The sequence below is a fragment of the Gallus gallus genome, chromosome 5 (genome assembly GCF_016699485.2).
Source record: "Gallus gallus isolate bGalGal1 chromosome 5, bGalGal1.mat.broiler.GRCg7b, whole genome shotgun sequence".
NCBI classification, from domain to species: domain Eukaryota; kingdom Metazoa; phylum Chordata; class Aves; order Galliformes; family Phasianidae; genus Gallus; species Gallus gallus.
The window spans coordinates 26646174-26665526 of NC_052536.1; the positions used below are offsets into that span (position 1 = coordinate 26646174).

The 19353-nt window shown below is 44.1% G+C and overlaps 1 protein-coding gene across 5 annotated transcripts in view; it reads right to left on the reverse strand.

The window, feature by feature from the left end:
• SIPA1L1 (signal induced proliferation associated 1 like 1) overlaps positions 1-19135 on the reverse strand; it is a 190298-nt gene extending 171163 nt beyond the window's left edge. For 4 of the 5 annotated variants that reach the window (NM_001199690.3, XM_040700963.2, XM_040700960.2 and 1 more), the window contains exon 1: positions 19036-19135. The gene's annotated coding sequence lies outside the window, so the exon portion shown is untranslated. Of the gene's footprint in view, positions 1-17614 lie in introns of all 5 variants that reach the window. The other variant, XM_046941713.1, reaches the window with a different exon arrangement.
• Between the last annotated feature and the right edge of the window lie 218 nt (positions 19136-19353).

The window sequence follows — 19353 nt, forward strand, 5'->3', positions numbered from 1 at the left end:
GCTCAAGGCTCAAACTTCCAGAGTCAGGCCAGAGAAGAAGACAACCTTTCTCTTGCAACACAAGAACAGCAGGACCCATACCAGTTTGAAGATTGCGAAGCACATTGCCAGTCTTGGCTGGACTGTCCTACCACACCCAGTGACTTCATAGTCCATACTTGGTGCCTTCTGACTTCCATCTGTTTGGACTGATGAAAGATGGACAGCATAGTCAATATTTTCGTGGCAACAGTGCCATCACAGCAGCTGTGAAATAATGGGTCACCTACATTGGTGCCGACTTTTAAGAGCAAGGCATGCAGGCTCTTGTCTGTTGCTGGAAAAAACGCATAGGTAATGATGGTGACTATGTTGGAAAACAGTGTTTTAAAGATGAGAATTTGCCCTCTCAAATAGTGCTACTGTGCTCTCTGTATACATTGTAGTTTCCATGGAAATAAATCAGAGGCATTAATTTCAGAGCAACCTACATACTTGATTCTGAAGAAGCTGGTATTTTAAATGGCACTTGAAAAATTCACTGGATCGAGACGTTAACAAAAACCACCAGTGGGTTTTTCTGTGCTTTTCTTCTCTCTCTAAAAAAACCTTCCTCTTGCATTTAAGATATCCTTTGCCATAGTCTCTCAGGAGTGTTACAGCAATAGTCTCACATACCTAGATGCGCAGAGCTACTTCAGGGTTTGTTTGTTTTAAAAGTCAATTTCTCTCTTAATTTTCAAATGACCAGACTGTCATTGAGTAAAATTCCAGAAGTGAAATGCTTATGTTCCAACAAATACATGTAAGATGGACTTGTCTATGTATAACTTAACTGAACACCATTATCCTAACATAAAAAAACCACACAGTACTCACCTCAACATAAAAATAAGCAAGAGTGATTGATTATAGGTGGAACACATTCTCATCAGTTCTTGCTTCATCTTCTCGCAGGCTGGAGTTAATGTTTACCCCTCAGGAGATGCAGCAAGCAACGAAGTCAGCCTATAAAGCAGTGCGGCACTTGGTAGCATTTTTCTTTAGTAATGGCTCTCAACCAAAAGACAACTTGGTGCAGGTCTGGAGTTCAGCAGCAACACATCCTAGGACTTTTAGGCCTAGAGGGACATTTAGGACTAGAGGAATGGCTTCAAGCTGCACCAGGGAAGATTCAGGCTGGACATTAGGAAATACTACTACTCTGAAAGGGTGGTCAGGCACTGGAATGGGCTGCCCAGAGAGGTGGTGGAGTCACCGAGCCTGGTGGTGTTCAAGGAACATTTGGATGTTGTGTTGAGGGACATGGTTTAGTGAGAACCATGGGTGAAGGGCGAATGGTTGGACTGGATGATCCTGTGGGTCTTTTCCAACCTTAGCAATTCTATGATTCTATGATCCCTACTGCCCATTGCATGTTCCTCCTCTTTCAGTGGTCATCAGCCAATGGCTTGGTTAATTCCATCTTAATTCTGCAAAATGAAATTAAATTTCTCTTCTCTTAAGGTTCTCTAGAGGATGGGTGTGATTTGGTTTGTTCTTTTAAAGAGTTCTTTTAAAGAATTTTTGGTGGTGGTGGCAGTTTGGGTTTTTTGATAATGAAGAATTTCAAAATTAAAACAAATTCACTAGATTAATTTACTAGATTAATTCTTTGAGTTTGCTGGAAACTTTAGATCTGCACTCACCTTGCCTACAGTTGCTTTCCAGCACATTTAGTTTCCATATCAAAACCTGAACTGAGTACATACTGAAATGCAAGAACAGCCAGAGAGAGTTCCAGATTCAGCCTTCTCAGCAAAAGTCAAAATGACCCCTGTTACCATCTGGCATAATCCAGTCCCAGCACAGACCAATACTGAACTAGCACAGGCTGCTGTCCTAGAGTAGAGCAGCAGGAAGCACATTCACAGCAATTCCCACTTGTACGTGCATCTTCCTCTCAGCCCAAGGGCTGGCTAAGGATGCAAACCAAGTACTTCTATCTCATATAATATTTTGCCAATAACATAATCCAGTTTTAATAAAACATTTAACAATGTACTGAATGGTGAGGAAAGATTAATTCAAGTTTACCACACTGCTTCTTATCTGTGTTAACTAGCAATGCTGTATTCCTATTCACATAACTAGCATTTCATGCAGAGGAAACTCAAGTCAGAAACATGAATGTTTTTATTTCCTTTCCTATCCTTCAGCCCTCAAAATACAAATACTATTTGGTATTTCAAGATCCAGGACATCAAATCTTCACTAAAAAGCAACATATCTATGGCATCCCATATAAAAGCCATGTATTTCATATGAATTAACCCAAAGACACTCCATCCTAAAAACGCAGCATTGCTTTCTGCTGAGGTGTTGATTTACATATGTGGTTCATTAACAAGTTGCTTTCTGCAGGTCTAGTGAGTTTTAGTAGATCCATATCCACTATAAATATTGTTGTTTCCACAGTAAGGTTAGGAATTTGAACAGCAAGAATAAAACCTGTTACAAAAAGTGAAAGACGACACCATTTGCCATACTCTTATCCTAACTGATAATCTTTGTCCACACCCAGTACTGTTTTAGAAGCTCCTGAACAGTACAGTTTCTGCAAGAAACACATTTAATGCTTTCAAACTTGGAAAAGTTTGTCATCGTGAATACACTGGATTAACTTTTTCTTCAGATGAACTGAAAACAGCAAAGGGAAAAAACACTGTTCATGTGGACCTGGTAGGAAAATGAATGGAGGAAACACTAAAACTGCAGTTTTAGCACAGAACAGTTTCATGAACAGTGCACACTTATACAAGCGATTCTAGAAGAACAAATCATCACTTAGAAAGTCCACACTTGTAATTACAGAGAGTAAGTAACAACTGCACACAAAAACCTGTACGAAAAATGCTTACTTAAAAAAAGGTCTTTGTAGAGATAAAATAAACAATCAGAGGTAGGAAACAACAGCTGGCTGGAATTCCAAATGACAAACCACTTAATTTCAAGGCAGATGAAAAGAATCACTTAAATAATCTAAGAAGCACAAAACTAATCAAATAGAGGCAGTTTACATTTTTATCTCATCAGTGTCCACTGATGTATTTAACAGAAAAAGGTAACATTAGCAAGATAGCAAGAGTGGTTCAATTATACATAATTGCCCCAGATAAAACTTTTCCCATGAGGTGAAAGGCAGGACTGCCATGACAAGCACAGGCTGCAAGCTGGTTAGGGCTCATGTCCTGAAAACGCCGCACAGCACTTCACAAATTAAGCCATTGATGGAGCAGCCAGCAGCCAGTCCAAAGCACTAGCAGTGCAATTGCCAAAAAAATAGTGGGTTCTGGGGCCCAGCAAGTTTTAGCAAGAGCAGTTAGTCATTGGCAAAAACCAAAGTTGCAGTATTGAAAGCCTTACCACGAGAGGTCCGACTCAAGCCCAAGGCTGAGGGTCTGAGCTCTGCATCAACTCAGCTCTACACTGTGACAGCGCCCACCACACCAAGCTCTGCTCTGCAGACTGTGCACAGCCTGCGAGATGTCACACGTGCTGTGGTAAGAGATAGGAGCAGCAAGGACAAAGTGCCTTTTCTCATGGCTTCGCATGGAAGATCAACCCAGCCCAGATAAAAATACACTCACTGTCTCTTCTCTGCTCCCCACCACCATTACTGCAACCCCTATTCACTATTATCGATAATGCCCGCTTTCACATTTCTGCCATAAGCATTTATTCTGGCATGAGTTCTATTGATTTTAATGGCAACACATTAAAACATGGTGCAAAGTGCATCCTTGCATGCAGATCAAGCAAACGGTAATTTATAAGTTGAAAGCTGATACTAAGATGCTAAGAATAAAGTGGGTAGAAAATTACTTTTTCCACTGAAAGTCAGACAACCACAATGGTTTGTTTGATGGCTGGGCTGAAGAAATACAATACAAACCAACATAACATGCTACACCAAGTAAAATACATCAGTAGAATAACTACAATGATTTGCAACCACCAAGTTCAATTTAGAAGGAAAAAAAAACTTCAAAGAGCAGTGAAATATATTGATTAAATCTGCAGCTGCATGCAACAAGTTTGGCTACAAATTAGAAAGTCTCCTTCAAGCCAGACAACGTAAATAATGCTTTCTGGAAAGTGCTATGGTAAAAATGATTCAATCAAAAGTTTCTCATGCATCTAGAGATGAAAATAGAAATTTTTGAAAGCACATCATCTCAAACCACAGGAAAGATTAAGTAACAGCATTTGCCTTGCAGGGTTCATCAGCACTGCCTAAACCTAACAAGTAACGTTCACTTCTATTCAGCATTCCTGCAACAGTGGCTCAGTTTCAGAGTGCATTAGGAAGTCGTGGCAAAGCAGGTTCAGCAAAGGGCCCATGAAGTGGCTGGGGATGAAGCACACGATGAACACGTGGAGCTGGGACACCTGGGTTTCTTAGTCTGCAGAAAGTTTGGGTGGGTCAACTTGCTTTTACACCAACCTCCAGGGAGATTACAGCAAGGGCTGTGCCAAACTCATCACAGCTGTACTCTCACTGTACAGCTCTGATTTACATAGGCTGTGCTCTGAGAGGTGGAGCTGGACTGGGTGGTCTCCAGGGACCTCCTGCAGCCTACAGCTCCCATTTATCCACCAAAATTCACCTCCACGTTTACTGCTGCTTTCTGCTTACTCAAGGTATTGAAACTAACATTGACACTAACATCAAAATTACTACACTGGATCTACAGGATACTTGCTGTGTGTGGAATGAGCAAGGTTTCCCAAACCACCTGTGTGTACGTAATCAAATCTGATACAAAATAACCATCACACAAAAATAGCTAATAAATTTTGCTGTAAATCTGTACTGTGCTTTAGCTATCATTAGAAGTGTGGTAAAGAGAAGAACAAACAGCAAGGCACACAGAACATCAGTGTCCCATAGTGAAGTCCTGTTCAGTGCATGATACCGAGCCTTAACAGAGGCTGCACTACACATTTTTCCTCATGCATTTCTATGCATTTTTTTTTTCCATAGGAAAAAAAGATGCCGTGTTTCCAGAGAAAGGAAAACACAGACCTCTAGTAGACTGACTCGTGTGTATGCATGGAAACGAATCCTTCAATGGCAAGTTTCAGGCGGAAGGCACAGGTGTGCCAACCCTCCACAGACAGGACATTTCTGTGCACACCTACAGAAGGATAAGGCCACCTGTTCCCAGAAGCCAGCAGAACACTGCCGATACAAATGGCATTCTTTGAAAGCTTCCAGAAGGTGTAACACATTGGACTAGCGGGTCAAAAAGTGAATTTGAACTACTATCCATTGAATAACTCCAGCTTGCTGCTGAGATATGGCTCACAAACTGAACTGAAATCAAACAATGAAAGGCAATTTCTGAATAGCATCCTGGAGAACCCTTTTCCCTCGGCTCCTGGCAGGCACTGCACTCAAACAGCATTCAGAAATACAGCTGCAGCACGTTAAACAACAGAAACATCTTGCTGACATCAAAAAATGGAATGTCACCAAAGGTAACTGAATGCTGAAACAGGTCAGGACAGGAACGCTGTAGAATTTCCACCTTTGGAGATGCCCAAACTGGACAACGTCCCAAGCACCTTTACTATGCTCAGGGCAGCACGTTGTGATGGGAGGACCCTGAGAGCCAAGGGGTAACTATCTGCCAGTGAAGGGGCCTCCATAAACACATGGCGGTCTGCAGGTGGATGAGCGTGCAGAATTAAGCTCTTCTCATACAGATTATCTGCATGATGCCTCCAGACAATCCTACCAAAAACATGTGTGAAGCCATTAAAATCCCATTATCACACCAAAGAAAGACCCTTCGGCTTCTAGGACAGTGAAAAATCCCTCTTTTTCCAAACCACTATAGAAAGAGAAAATTTAAACTGAATTCCTAAGAGTTGGAAGTTAAAAACAAAATTGCTCTGAAACCAAGTCCTTAAGAAACTGCTTTGTCAGCCGTTTCCCACCGCTGCAACAACAGCAAATGTGTCTCTCGCAGCACTTTCAGACCCACAACACTGCTCATGAACCCCTTCTGTCAGAAACGATCCTCAGATGTTGAGTGGCATTTTTGAGTAGAACAAAAAACCACCACAGAGTTTCCACTTCGTCACAACCCTAGAAGATCACATTTCTCCCTTTTCCAAATGATTTAAAGAAAGGTCAGAAGTCTTAAAAAGATAAGACCAATTCACATCCTGAAAGACAAACAGCAGCTTGTGGTAGAATCAGGTCAACTACGGAGAGCTTAGAAGAATATGTAAATGGCTTCAGAAGGAGATTCCGTTTCTAAACCACGTTTAATAAGAAAGAGCCAACAGAACATTTATGATCCCATTAAAATCCTTTCCTTTAACGGAGCCATTATTTTTAAACATTCTCCAGATTTAAAAAAAATGACAGACAACACACAAATATATCAAGAAACTTACGGAGAATGCAAGAAAAAAATCTGCTTCACTAGGGATGAATTATTTTTTCTTCTTACAAAATTAGAAATAGGTTTTGGCATAACATTAATAAACAACAAACAGAATGAAGATAAATGTGATGAAGACTCATACTTATTACATCTGAAAGCATCCTTCCACAATTTTAGACAAGAGTGGCTGCACAGTGCACGCATCCTCTCCTTGAGCATTCAAATGTTGAACAAAATCAAAGTGTGTTTTTAAATTACTAACAGTTAAAAAACAAAGCTGTAAAACTAAGCTTTTTAAAACACCTGCAAACTCACCTGGAAGTCACAGAAGATACTGAATGATAGTTTCATCGCCCTTAACAGCAAGTATCTGTACTACTTCATCACAGAACAAGGCAAGTTTACATCAAATGAGACTTAGGCATGTAATTAAATTCTATCAGGTGCACCAGAACGTGGTACCAAATTGCTATCAGTGAAAGTGCCTAATATCTAATCCAGTACAAAATAGTAGTGATCTGAATAATGTCTAATATAAAATAGGCATGCTGGCACCTGACATCCTTTTTCTTTTCCTTTAATTAAAGCAAAAAATAATTTATGAGATCAATATTTTCCATGATGTGACCACTGTACTTCTGATCCGATACTGGGAATCCTAAAGCCCTGATCACAGCACCATCGAACCAGCGTTCTAATTTTGTAACCTTCCCATAAGTTTGGGTACGCTGTTCCCACCAACTAAGGCAGCTCTCTTTGCTCTTTTTCTCCCTTCTTCCACACAGAGGAAACAGCTATGTGTTACAGCAGGCCCTGTAATACTGATCACTGCAGAGCACCTGACAAAGACTCAAACTTTATGACAGACTACTGCCAAGAGCTGCAAAACTGTCTTACTACAGCAGACAAACAACAAGTTATTCACCTAGAGGATTCATGATTCCTTATGGTCTAGTATCAGGTCCTGCACATAGTCACCGCAGGTGACGTGACCTGTACCTCCTCAGTGTTTTAAGGGAACAGGGATCAAAGATACCTGTTCTGAGAAGTGATGGAGAGGGAGACAGGGCCTACTGAGTCCAGATTGCACATCAAAGAGCAGCAGCTGAGATGGAGAGGAGGAAGCTGAGAACGGGGAGATGGGGAGGAGGAGGAGCCCAGCCCCATTACTGCTTCACGTGAGGCCTCTACCACAAGGCACTGATGTCAGACAACACAAAGCTTATCTTAGACATTTCCCTCTCAGATGGGCATAAAAATTCATTTTGCTTCTCTAAAAAGGGACTGATCTCATGTCACAAACCTATCTTGTACATGATCCAGAGTTTAAGAGTAAATCATTACAAATGCTGCTTTACCTGCAGCCTCACTGTCCAACATTTAAAAGCACGATGAGAGAAGATCAAACCTCTTTTCAATGTCAGGATGTCCTCTTCTGACAGTGCCCCTGTCCTGCCCGTTGGCACCTTCAGATCTCTCCCACGCTTAACCAAAACTGATATTTAAGAACTCAGATGCTCCAGCTTACGTTTCTGCCATGCAATTGCATAAATTCCACAGCTCCTCCAAGTGACTGCCATCACCACCATGCAGCTCTTACCAGAACTGAGGCTCCTTTCCCCCTCAGCAGTCTGGTCTTATAAGGCCTGTTGTTCTCTAGGTGTATCTGAAATCTCAGTGACGTCTGCAGGAAGGGGCCAGAACAACAGCCATCGCATTAGTAAAAGCAGAGGAAGCTGGGGAGAAGGAAGAGGAGTTAGAGAACAGTGAACAGGCAGGCACACACAGTGTGATCACACAAGCTGGTTTCCATAGGAAACTAGAAACTTTGAGGGCAACCTTGCCTCAAATGTATTAACAGATACATAGGATACAGCCACTGCAGCCTCAGCGGCACTGCCACTCAGTGCAGATATATTTTAGCAGGATTGGAGCTGATGGACATTGTTCATGCACCCACTGGAATGGAAAAGCACAGGAGTAATAACACAAGGCACTCTGGGTGCCAGGCACAGCAGCAAGAGTCCCTAGGGCAAGTGGCATCTGTGGACATGGCCAGGAAGCACTTCATGGACAGGTTCTGAACGCAGTCCTTCTTAAACATAGCCTCAGGCTCCACACTGAATATTAATCCCAATTCAAAGGAACGCTTTGTATATAATTTCTAACAGCATTAGATTTGACAGTTTCTGCACACTTTGTTTTATTCATTTGTTATGTGATCTGATTTATTTTCCTTGCAATTTTACATATGAGCTCTCTTATTCTACTGATACAGATCAAGATGTCTAAGAGCTTGCTGAGCCAGGGATACCTAGCAGAGAATGAGAATCCAATTTGCCCAAGTATTACTTTATCCTGCAGCATACCAGCTCTTACGCTGACATTTGAGCTCGCAGTACCATCAGCACAGCCACATCAGCACACTGCAAGCACTGAGCAGGAAGGCTGGTGAGCTCACACACAATGCTATGCTGTGTGTGTAAATTTTGGCCAGGCACAAGCTACAAACTCAGCACATCACCACATCATGCCATGCAGACACAATGAGCTAAAACTGTAATAGTAAATAAAAGAAGGGCAGGGCACAGGTTTGAGCACTACTCCATAACCCTCCACACCAATACGCTGTCAGCACATTCCCCAGCATGGCTTTGCTCAAGCGCACACCTGGTGCATTGGGTACTGCTATGCACAGAATAGGGGTTTTTGCTGAGTGGCTTTGGGGCTCAGGACAGGGCTGTGCAGGTGGGTGTGGACACAGCAACCAGACTGCTCAGATATGGCTCACAAACCTGCAGCACAGCTCTAGTTGTGAATAAATTCCTCCATGGGGAGATGGAATGTAAAGCTCAAGACAATTGCTGTTTTGAACACTAGTACAGCCTTCTCGTGCACAATGTTAAAATAACTTGCTCAAGGGCATTTCTTTATTTCACAAAGTCACTGAGGTAAACTAATGAATGAAAGTGAGGTACTGATCCTACAATCATGTCACACATCAAAACACAATCTCATTAGTTCCCGCAAACAACTGAAGTTGAGTGCACTCAGTGCAGAGCAGCGTAATTATCATGCGACTGCACTGTACTGCATCAGTTGCTGGCAGAACAAGAAAAGGAAAATCAACGTCCACCCCAGACGTAATCACCAGTTCTGCCACTGCTAGAAACGATTTACACAGACTTCCCCATACACTTTCCTTCCCAGAAAGGAAGATGCAGAAAGGATCAGACCATATTGACTCAACTGGAAGCATCAGCCTGCCTGCTCCACACCTTTACCTTCTCCACGCACAATCTTGAGACTGGGACAACTTTTTCTGTTCAGCAAAAAGGCCCAAGGAGAAAGCACACTTACATGGTGTACTGCGGTTACAACAGCCTCTCCCTTGTGCAGCTGGGGCTGCACGCCTGCTGCTGCATGCTTAAGAGGTGGCTGCAGCCCCCATGGACAGCCACAGCTCATAGGCCACCCTGTAAGTCCTTCTAGCTTTGCTCTAAGGGAAGAGTCGAGCAGCTTTTCAGTACAGCTCTTCATGAAGACAATGGCGAGAGCTCAACTAAACAAGAACCTTTATTAATAAGGCATACACTCATCTTAATGCTATTCAGCACTAATTACCGTGGTTGTAAAGGGAACAGCAGTGGCACTTCAGTAGTATCCCACGCCTTTGCTTCCTAGCTTTGAGCACAGAGATATGAGAACACAACACCTCGCTGACACACGGTACCAGTTCCCAAACAAAGAACCTAACTGACATTTCCAAGAGCTTCTGGCATCCCAGCTAAGTATTAGGAGGATAACCAAGAATGGTTATGGCAAACGTTAGATACTGCTGTTACTTACCACTTGAGAATCAAAAATGCTTGCAGCACACACAGAACAGTCACTCAGCACTAACACGAGATTTGAAAAGAAACAAACCCACCACCTTCAGAAAGCCCATTTTTCTACCTGGCAAAATAGCTTTGGACTTCTGCCACCAAAAGGTTTTTGTACTTCCTTTATCGGCAGCAAGAGAACACTGTAATGAAGAAACCAACCACTATTTAAGGGTACTTCACATTATACTGCACACAAAATTACTTCATTTTCAAAAGTAATATTAAAAGCTAATATTAAATGACTTTAGCTGCAAGCACATAACACCCACATACTACAGCACAGCCAAAAGCTTTTATTGCCACCTGTAAAATGCTACCGAAATAGCGGAGCACCATTCCACAAGCCCCATTCTTTCTCCATGTACAGAAAGCGTACGTGAAAGACCACACAATCAGGAACACTGCCTATGCTATCCTAATGTGCTTACGAGACACGAGCAGCAAGGATTTAATTTATAGCTATGTTTTAAGTAAGAATTAATCAAAACTCTTAAGCTGTGCTTAGATCGATATGCTTACTCATTTACTAATGGTTCCCACAGGAAACTTCACCAGGCTGCGGCACTGCCAGGCAGCTTCTAGCCATGCTTTCCAAAGGTGCTGTAAAGGAAGCTAGTCAGGAAGGAGAAAAGCACCACTCATGTTTAAGAAAACAGTGAATTTTAGGCACTTAGCTTCATCTACACTGAGCAACACTGAATAGATCTTCAATTCTTCTCTCATTTTGAGTTAGTCTAAATTACAGCACTCAGGCAAAAGTGGAGAATGGAGAAAAAAAATGATGTTTTACTGTTTACACAGTTTCAGCTTCAATATTTCAACTCAATTACAAAATTTTATTTTTCAGTACTGGTATCTACCAAAAAGTGTGTTATCCACCATGCTTAGTCGGGATGCTTTGACGCCAGCCGAAAGGAAGCCCATCGCTCTGCCAAGATCCAGTGGGTGGCAACCCTGCATGCAGCAGGGGGTTAGATCCATCTTTAAGGTCCCTTCCAATCCAAGTGATACTGTGATTCTGTTTGTTAAATGCTATATATAGCTAGATTGGTTCTGTTTGTTAATTTACAAATAAAGCACAAGTTTTCAAGCAAAACGAAGAAAAGCGAAAGTTTCCCTCTGCCTGCACTTAAGACATCTATCTCTGGGCATTCAGTACTTTTATAGCATCTACCTTGCATATGACTCTTTCCTTGGGGCCAGTTCTGCACAACTGTTAAGTCATTCTCAGTAAGACTGACTTTTCTCCATCGCCACTGAATTTTCAGAAGAAATGTATTATATTTCCTAGCTAAAGAGCACATGCACAACATTTGCACGCTTGCCCTTGGCAGGCAGTTTGAGGCAAGTCATTACACTTAAAACCCAAGTACAAAAGGTATTTCAATCATGAGAGAACGGAAAACCTCAGTTCAGCTCCTCAGCTCTGACTTATATGCTAAGAAACTGAGATTTAATGATGCCAGCAATCAGCAGATAATGACTAACTTCTGTTAAAATAACAGTGATGAGCACCCCTCGCAGCATTTAATTACTGGTTATTATCATACCTTTGTCTTACTGGAGATGTACTTTAAATTACCAACAAATTTGAAAGTCTTTACTGCATCAACAGTACATATACAAGTGATTAGATCTGGAACACGGAGTGCACACTTGCACATTCTTGCCCTACTCTAATACTGCTGTCTGGAGTCAGAATAACAACTCCTCAGTTTTCTAATTTTATTTAGAATATTAATTAACCTTGATTATTTTATTTTTTTAGCTAAGTGTAAAGGTTAACTACAACAGTTTTAGAACAGAAATCCCGACAGTTTTAATACATCATAACAGAGAGAGCTCTGTAGATCTTCCAGCTGTGCCTAGATACAGCAATAACTGTACAGCAAGGCAAGAATTAACATAAGGCTCTGAAATTATTCCATGGAGCTTCTTGTACAGTTGTAATTGGAGAGTGAAAGTGTCTCTGGGGAAGTTCTCCGGAGGATCCAGGACCATTCATTTCACTGTATAGACATGCCCTAAAAACCCACAGAACCAAAATCCCAGAAAAGCCTCCTCAATTTAGCATGAAGGGCATATTTTGAGATTATGCTCATATTCTCCTCTCGTCTGTATTTACCAAAGGCATCATAACAAGGATCGTCCTTACAGTCTTTCTGTATGGCAAAGCATAAATGATACAAAACCGGGGACACCATGGGAATTTCCTAAGTGAAGTACAAGTCAATGACTGCCATGCAAGGCGCTGCAGAAATAAGCAGGGGAGGTGGAAGGTTGAGACAGCGGGCTTCCTGTCAGCATGGCCTTCTTCAACCAGTGCAAAGGAAGGGAAAGAGCAAAGAAAAACACATCCGAGGAAAGTACAGACTGAGTAAGCAGCTTTTACACAACTGTAGCCTTTCTATTCTCACTTCTAAAGGTTTGCTTTAACTAAAGCTGAGGCAAAGCGTCACATCTCACTCTTCATTCAGGTTGTACGATCAATACCAGCCATAGAGTTGATGGAACTACTTTATGATGATTCATGCAACAAGTCGTTAAACACATTTGCAAAGTAAAAGATCACTGCCAGTTTCACATAATTCAAAAAGATAAGATTATCTTAAAGACGTGAGAATGTTAAAGCATAACATTATTCTGCATGGTTATGCATTCCTTCAGCATGGACTGAAAGCATGAAATCCATCTTCAGCCTATTCAATTTGCAAACAAGCAACAGACTGACAGAAATCTCAGCTGCACTCAGAAGCAGGGAAGGCCTCCAAGGCGGAGGTGGTGGGGTCTGGCATTGTCTTCTATGTGATGCATGCAACAATACAGTCCCAGCATGGTGCTGAACATCTTAGTTCTGATAACACTAAATAATAAGATTAGTAATTGAGGAAGTGAAAAGAAAAGCACTGTCTACAAAAAGATCTTCTACAGTTCTTATCTCTGAACTATTTATGACTTATGTGTAACAGCAAAAAAAAGCCAACAGGTTTGAGCTTGCAACATATTTAAGTCTGTAGCAAAAGAAAAACCGCACCATCACCCCTCAAAGCACAGACAAAGCCACATGATGTCTGAGTACAGTGACCCAAAAAAGGCCTATTTTTGCCACAAAATTTCTTCAGCGAGAGCAAAGCTTTGCATGGTCCTGCCAAAAGACAAGTGTTGAAGATGTGTAAGTTTCCTCTTACACTGCCTTCTGCCAGGAAAACAAATAAATAAGTTGCCTTTCTTAAGTGCTTACAGGTAAAAGAAATGAGGTTTCCAGGTACAAGTCTGCAACGTGATAGCCAGAAGCAGGAAAATGAGATAAACTCACACCAATGGCAGCTCTGCTTCCCAACAAGATGGGCCCACTATGCTGACATAAAACTGCTCCACATTAGTAAGTAAATAAATAATGGTTGCAAGGATGTTCTTAATTTTTAAGGAAAGTTTAAACTGTGTGTACACAAGCACAGCTGACTGCTGCTGGAGGCTGCAGCCAGAAACACCTGCAGCCTGTGGGATGCCAGCAGGGTGCAGCCAGCCCAACCCCGGCCCCATGCTGCACCGGCACACCCATGGCTCTGTCCCCCCAAAACATAAGGGTTGCTTTGGTATGCACAAGCTTCTAAATGATGCTAAACCAGAAAATACACTCTCCACCCCGAAGTTCACCAAATGTGGTCCAACCCTTAAGAGCCGTAAGGGTCCAAATCAACAAATCCCATCTGTGATGGATATGCCTGGTTTAGCAGACTGGCGAAGTTAGGTCTTAGCTATAATTACTGAAGTACTAATGATTTATAGCTGGGGTCTTAGCACCACTGCCTCTTCTACCATGCCAAATCATTTGCTTCTTTAATAAGACTGAGCTACCAGCTTGCCATTTCAGAAATCAGTGGGAGAAGAAAAAAAGCAGTCCTTGAGCCAAAACATGGAGAAAAGTTGTAAAACAAAACTATGATCTCTTGTAAAACCCCACTCATCGTGGGTCTGCACTGACTACTTCACGTTATTTCCATTATTTCACATTGTCCCAGGAGTAAAAAAAAAAAAATGTTCCTGAGACCATGCAACATTTAGGTAAACCAACAACAGCAGGTGTTTAAAAACATTTAATTCCTCACAGAGAGCTGTGTGCATTGCCACCAAGAACACCTCAGGCAAACATGAGAGCTGCTGGCACAGACAACTGCTGTGCAGAAAGTTCTGCAACCACAGCAGTCATTTCACAAATGCTATGTGACGCTATTTCAAAAAGTTCTGTGTTAATCCCATTTCCATTCAGCATACAACAAGCCTGCCACTTGAACTCAAAAGTCAAAGGATGATGGATGCCAACGGTGCTGTGATCACCCCGCCACTGGGGAGTCGCAAGTCGGGGACCCCACAGCCCCAGCAGCATGGGGCCAGCCCGGGCTGCAGGGTGTCACTGGAGAGAGGTGAGCAAGCAGCAGAGCTGGACGAGTCATGCTGGCCAGTGTCTATCAAGCAGGCAACAGGTAGCTTCTCTCTAAATGATGCTCAACTTCTGATCTGTGCTGTACAGCAGACTGGAATAAGATTGTGCTCTGCTGATTCTGACTAGTTGAGGTTTTTAATCTGCTGTAACACCATCAGTTACAGATGAGCATGAAAGGATTTCACCATGATAACAGTACAAGTTCAACATCAGCACACCTGTCTCCCAGCAGCAGTAACGGCCAGCTAGAAATACCTGTATGTCGAGGTAAGAAAGCGTTACCCCACGAGGTAGACAACAACACTGGAATAAACACCACCAGGAGGCTTTTGAGCAGTGGAGGAAAACCATGAAGAATCATGAACAATCTGACTTTATGAACAACTGGATCCTGTATGCCAGCAGCTTGTTTAAATTTTGACAACTTCTGAACTGAACTTGGTCTTCAGAAACACTTTGCTAATTGTTAAGAGCATCCTTGTTAAGGAAGCATTCCTGTCTTCCTATAGAGTCTGAGCCCAAAGAAAAGTATTAACATCAACAAGAACCTCCAGGTGTCTCTCAGGATGAAGCATTAACCATCATTCTCTGTAGCAGCTCCTCCTTGAATACTGTACTTTTCCATAATGCTGACCGAGACTGATCCCATTAATCAAACATGGAATTGCAAGACAGGACTCACTTCCATACCAGGAGCTCACAGACAGCACTGAAGAATACCCTGTGAGGGCACAATTCACCAGCTATTGGGACAATGGAAAGTGTTATGTTGTGTTATGTTCAATTGACTTTTAAAGCATGCTTCCATAAAGAAAACAAAGACTTGTAAATGCTCAGTCTCTCACTTCACACTTAACATAAAAGGCATGTGGTCCAACCTAAATCAAACAACCCACCCAGCAAACTAGTGCAACAGGATTTAAAATCGACTGAGACAATGACATAACTTTGCATCTTAGAAGACGGACATCTAAAGCAATTTCAGTTGCGGATTCACGTTCAAAAAGCAGTGAAATAGGTTACCCATCTGCAACTCCTAGAGGGCTTCCTGAAGGTCAGAGTGCACGATTACTACATTGTGTTCATCTTACAATGCCAGCTGATCAAGAAATCTGAGCCTGTCAAAACCACAGAATTATTGCCATTCATCTCCCCGGTGGCAATCCTCTGCTGCTTTGCAACTGTGCTCTCTGCTAACTGCCTCCACTGCTGGTAAGGCTCCCATCTCAGCAGCAATTGCTTTCTATTAAGGAGAAAGCATCTCAACTCTCACAGAGCCACAGAATCCCTCTGTGAGCACCACCCAACTCCATGGTCCTCAATCCAACACTATGCTAAAACATAAAGCTCGGGCTGCTTGGAAGTTACTGTTTAGAGGGATACACTGAAGTTGCATCTCCCTGGAAAGAAAACACAGAACAGTATAATATCTTTCACTCACAGCAAGATAATTAACACACGATTAATTTTGCATGCCACAAGGAGTTAAAGGCCTGACCTAGCACATTTTACAATATATTTGTACATACTGATCAATCAGTGACTGCACTCACCAGTGCCTCATTTCTCCTGTAACTTATTAACAAGAAGTTCAACCAAAGGGTTTCAGAATCTCAACAAAAAAAAAAAAAAGCATTAAGATTTTTTAGAGATGATGTAAAAGGGATTCCACCCCACCACCAAGGCACAAGGCAGAAAGCAACCTGACATCAGACGGGTGGAACTTCAGCCCGCATCACAACAAGAACAAAACGCTACAAGAGAGAAGAAAGCAAAAATCCAGGAGATGAACAATGAGCTGAACAAAGCAAAGATGCAAGAAGCTACTAATAGACAATGAAATCACACCTTACTGACCTAATTAAAGGAGATGCTGAGGAATGAATGAAGCTACGAATGCCAAGGAAACAACAAATCCCAACAATTTCCCAACAGGCCAACACAGGTCAACGAGAATAAATTTACAACTCTGAAAGTGACAGCATTAGGAAGAGAAACTTGTGGCTGAAATTCGGATGAGGGCAGCAGCTCCGCCTGCTCAGCACAGGAGGCAGCCGGGATTTCAGCCCAGCAGCAGCCTCCTCAGCAAGGGGTTAAAATACAGATATGGGAGAAACTTCTCCACAACACATGCGCCACAGGACTAAACAGTCAGAGGAAAAGAAGTTCAAATAGGAAATCTAAGGGATACATACATTTGGGATACACTTAACAAAACTGAGAGGACAAGAAGAGCTACAAGAGAACTAAAAGCTCCTGAGGCAGCAACAGAATGCTGTAAGTGTGATAAAACATCTCCTCAGAAAACATAAAGGGAGAAAAACAAGAAAACCACACTCAGAAGAAGCCACACTTGGACATGGCTTTTAAAACAACAGCTATCCAGAAGTGAACCCAAATCTTACAAGAAAATCTCAAAAATGAGAATTCTTCAAACCTAGAACACAGAAGTGAAATGGCAATAATACATTTGATCATAGAGAAAATAGGTGGTGGGTTACACCTTCCCAGCTGCATCCTCCCAGCTCTGTGCTGCTGCCCACTCTCTCCACCTGCAGCCCCACACACAGGCACAGATGATGTTCCACCTGACCTCATGGCACAAGAGGCTCAATGAACCACAACTGAGAGCAAGGGGCACCTATCCCAAGTCCCAACATTTTATTAGCATCAGTAACACCTTCTTAATACACTGCTGAGTAACTAAGTGCACAGCTTTTAATCAACTGAGCATAAATAAACCCTATTAAAATTGGGGAGGAAAAGAAAAAAAAAAGTACCTCCTGTTTCTAGTTAAACAAAAATCAATCAAAAGGAGACATCATATTTACATAAAGCACATAATCATGAAACTTCAACTTCACCTGAACTGAACACACGTGTTTTCACAAGTCAAAGAATGACTGGTTAGTTCCCACAGCCGTTCTGGATTAATAGCCAGTGTGACACCCAACGGCCCGAGGCGGGACGGCTGTGGCAGGGAAGCACAGCTCACAGATCCCTCCTGGTGATTGCAGCCGTCACAAAAGCTCCCACCTCGCTCCTTTCACCTTCCACTCCCCACTCCAGCCAAAGGCAAACAGAGGCCAGCCCAGCCATTTCTGCCCAGCAAACAGCAGCCAAACTCCCCATCGGAGCGCGTACAGCTGCATACTGCCCGGTTAGTGCTTCCAGTGGCAACAACCAACACTATGGATAGGGAGCGCTTATTAAAAAAAAATTAAAAAAAAAAGGCCATTTTTCCTTCCGTAAAACTGATGTATGCCTTAGATTTAGCGAAGCTAATGCTTAATTCCTACAGTTAGCGAGAATTAACGAACGCAGTTAAGAAGATGAGAATCCCAGCACGAAGGTTTGCTTTCCGGAGGAGACGCCAACCGCGGCCCCGCAGCCGCGGTCGTGCAGCAGGCAGAGGCTGCAGCGTGCAGGTGCCCCCGGCTCGGCGCGCAGCACCGGGCTCAGCAGCACGGCACCGCCGAGGGATTACACACCGGCAAGGTCTAAAAAGCCGATCTGTCAGCAGCGTTATCCCCGCAACCACCTCAGTATTCCTCTCCGGGTGAAGCCGTGCCTCCCGCAGCCGAAACGCGCCGGCGGTGTAGCCAAGGTTACACAAGGAGATCTTCTCTTAAGTTGAGCAATTCCCATTTTGCGTCGCTGCTTCGCAGACACGAGCGGGTGCGTTCCTCATTAAGCGAGCCGAGGCTGCATCGCAGTTACCCGGCGCACGTAACGCAGTTATTTTTAAATGCGGCACGGGGACGTCGGGACGAGACCGCACGAAGGATAACGCGGGGGAAGAGCGGAGGAACTCGGCCGAGGGGGGCAGCCCCGCTCCCGCCTCCCGCACCTCTGCCCGCGGCGCGGCCCGGGCTGCTCCCACGCGCCCCGCACCGCCGCGCCTCCCAGCGCCGCGCTGCCGGCACCGAGCAGCACCAACGCCGCTACGTGCCCGGCCGGCTACTGGGAAAAAGAGCGAAGGGGAAAAAAAAAAAAAAAAAGAAAGGAAAGGAAAAAAAGTAGAACTCGCAGCGCCAAGCAGACAAGTTACTGACCGAGTCCCGCACGCAGACCCCGCGCCCGGGGCGCGCTGCCCGGGGGCGGCTCTCCACGGAGCGCGGCCGTCCCTCGTTCCCGCCGGGCTGGTGCCCTCCCCGGGAGCAGAGCCGCGAGCCGACCCCGGGGCTGGGCGCAGCTCCCCCCGCACGCCCCCTCGCTCCGCGCCCGGGGCTCCACGGGAGGGGGTCGGCGCCGAGCCCGCCGCTCGCTCTCGTCTGCAACTCACCCAAGAAAGTTGCCGCGGCGGCTCGCCCTCCGCGCCGCTCGGCTGCGCTCAGCGCCCGGGATGAGCTCACCCCGCCGCCCGCTCCTCTCTTCTCCGCTCCGCTCCGCCCGCCGCAGCTCTCGCGAGAGGGCCTGCCCCGCCGCCCGCGCGCCGGAGAGGCGGGGCGGGGGCGAGCGGCCCGCGCGCGTTCCCATAGCAACGGCCAAGCGCCGGGCCTAGCGGGCGGCTCGCGTCCCGCGCCCGCGTCGCCCCCGCCGTTCCCCGGACGCGTTCTGCTCCCCTGGGCTCATCTTCTGGCCCCGGCCCCGGCACTGGGAG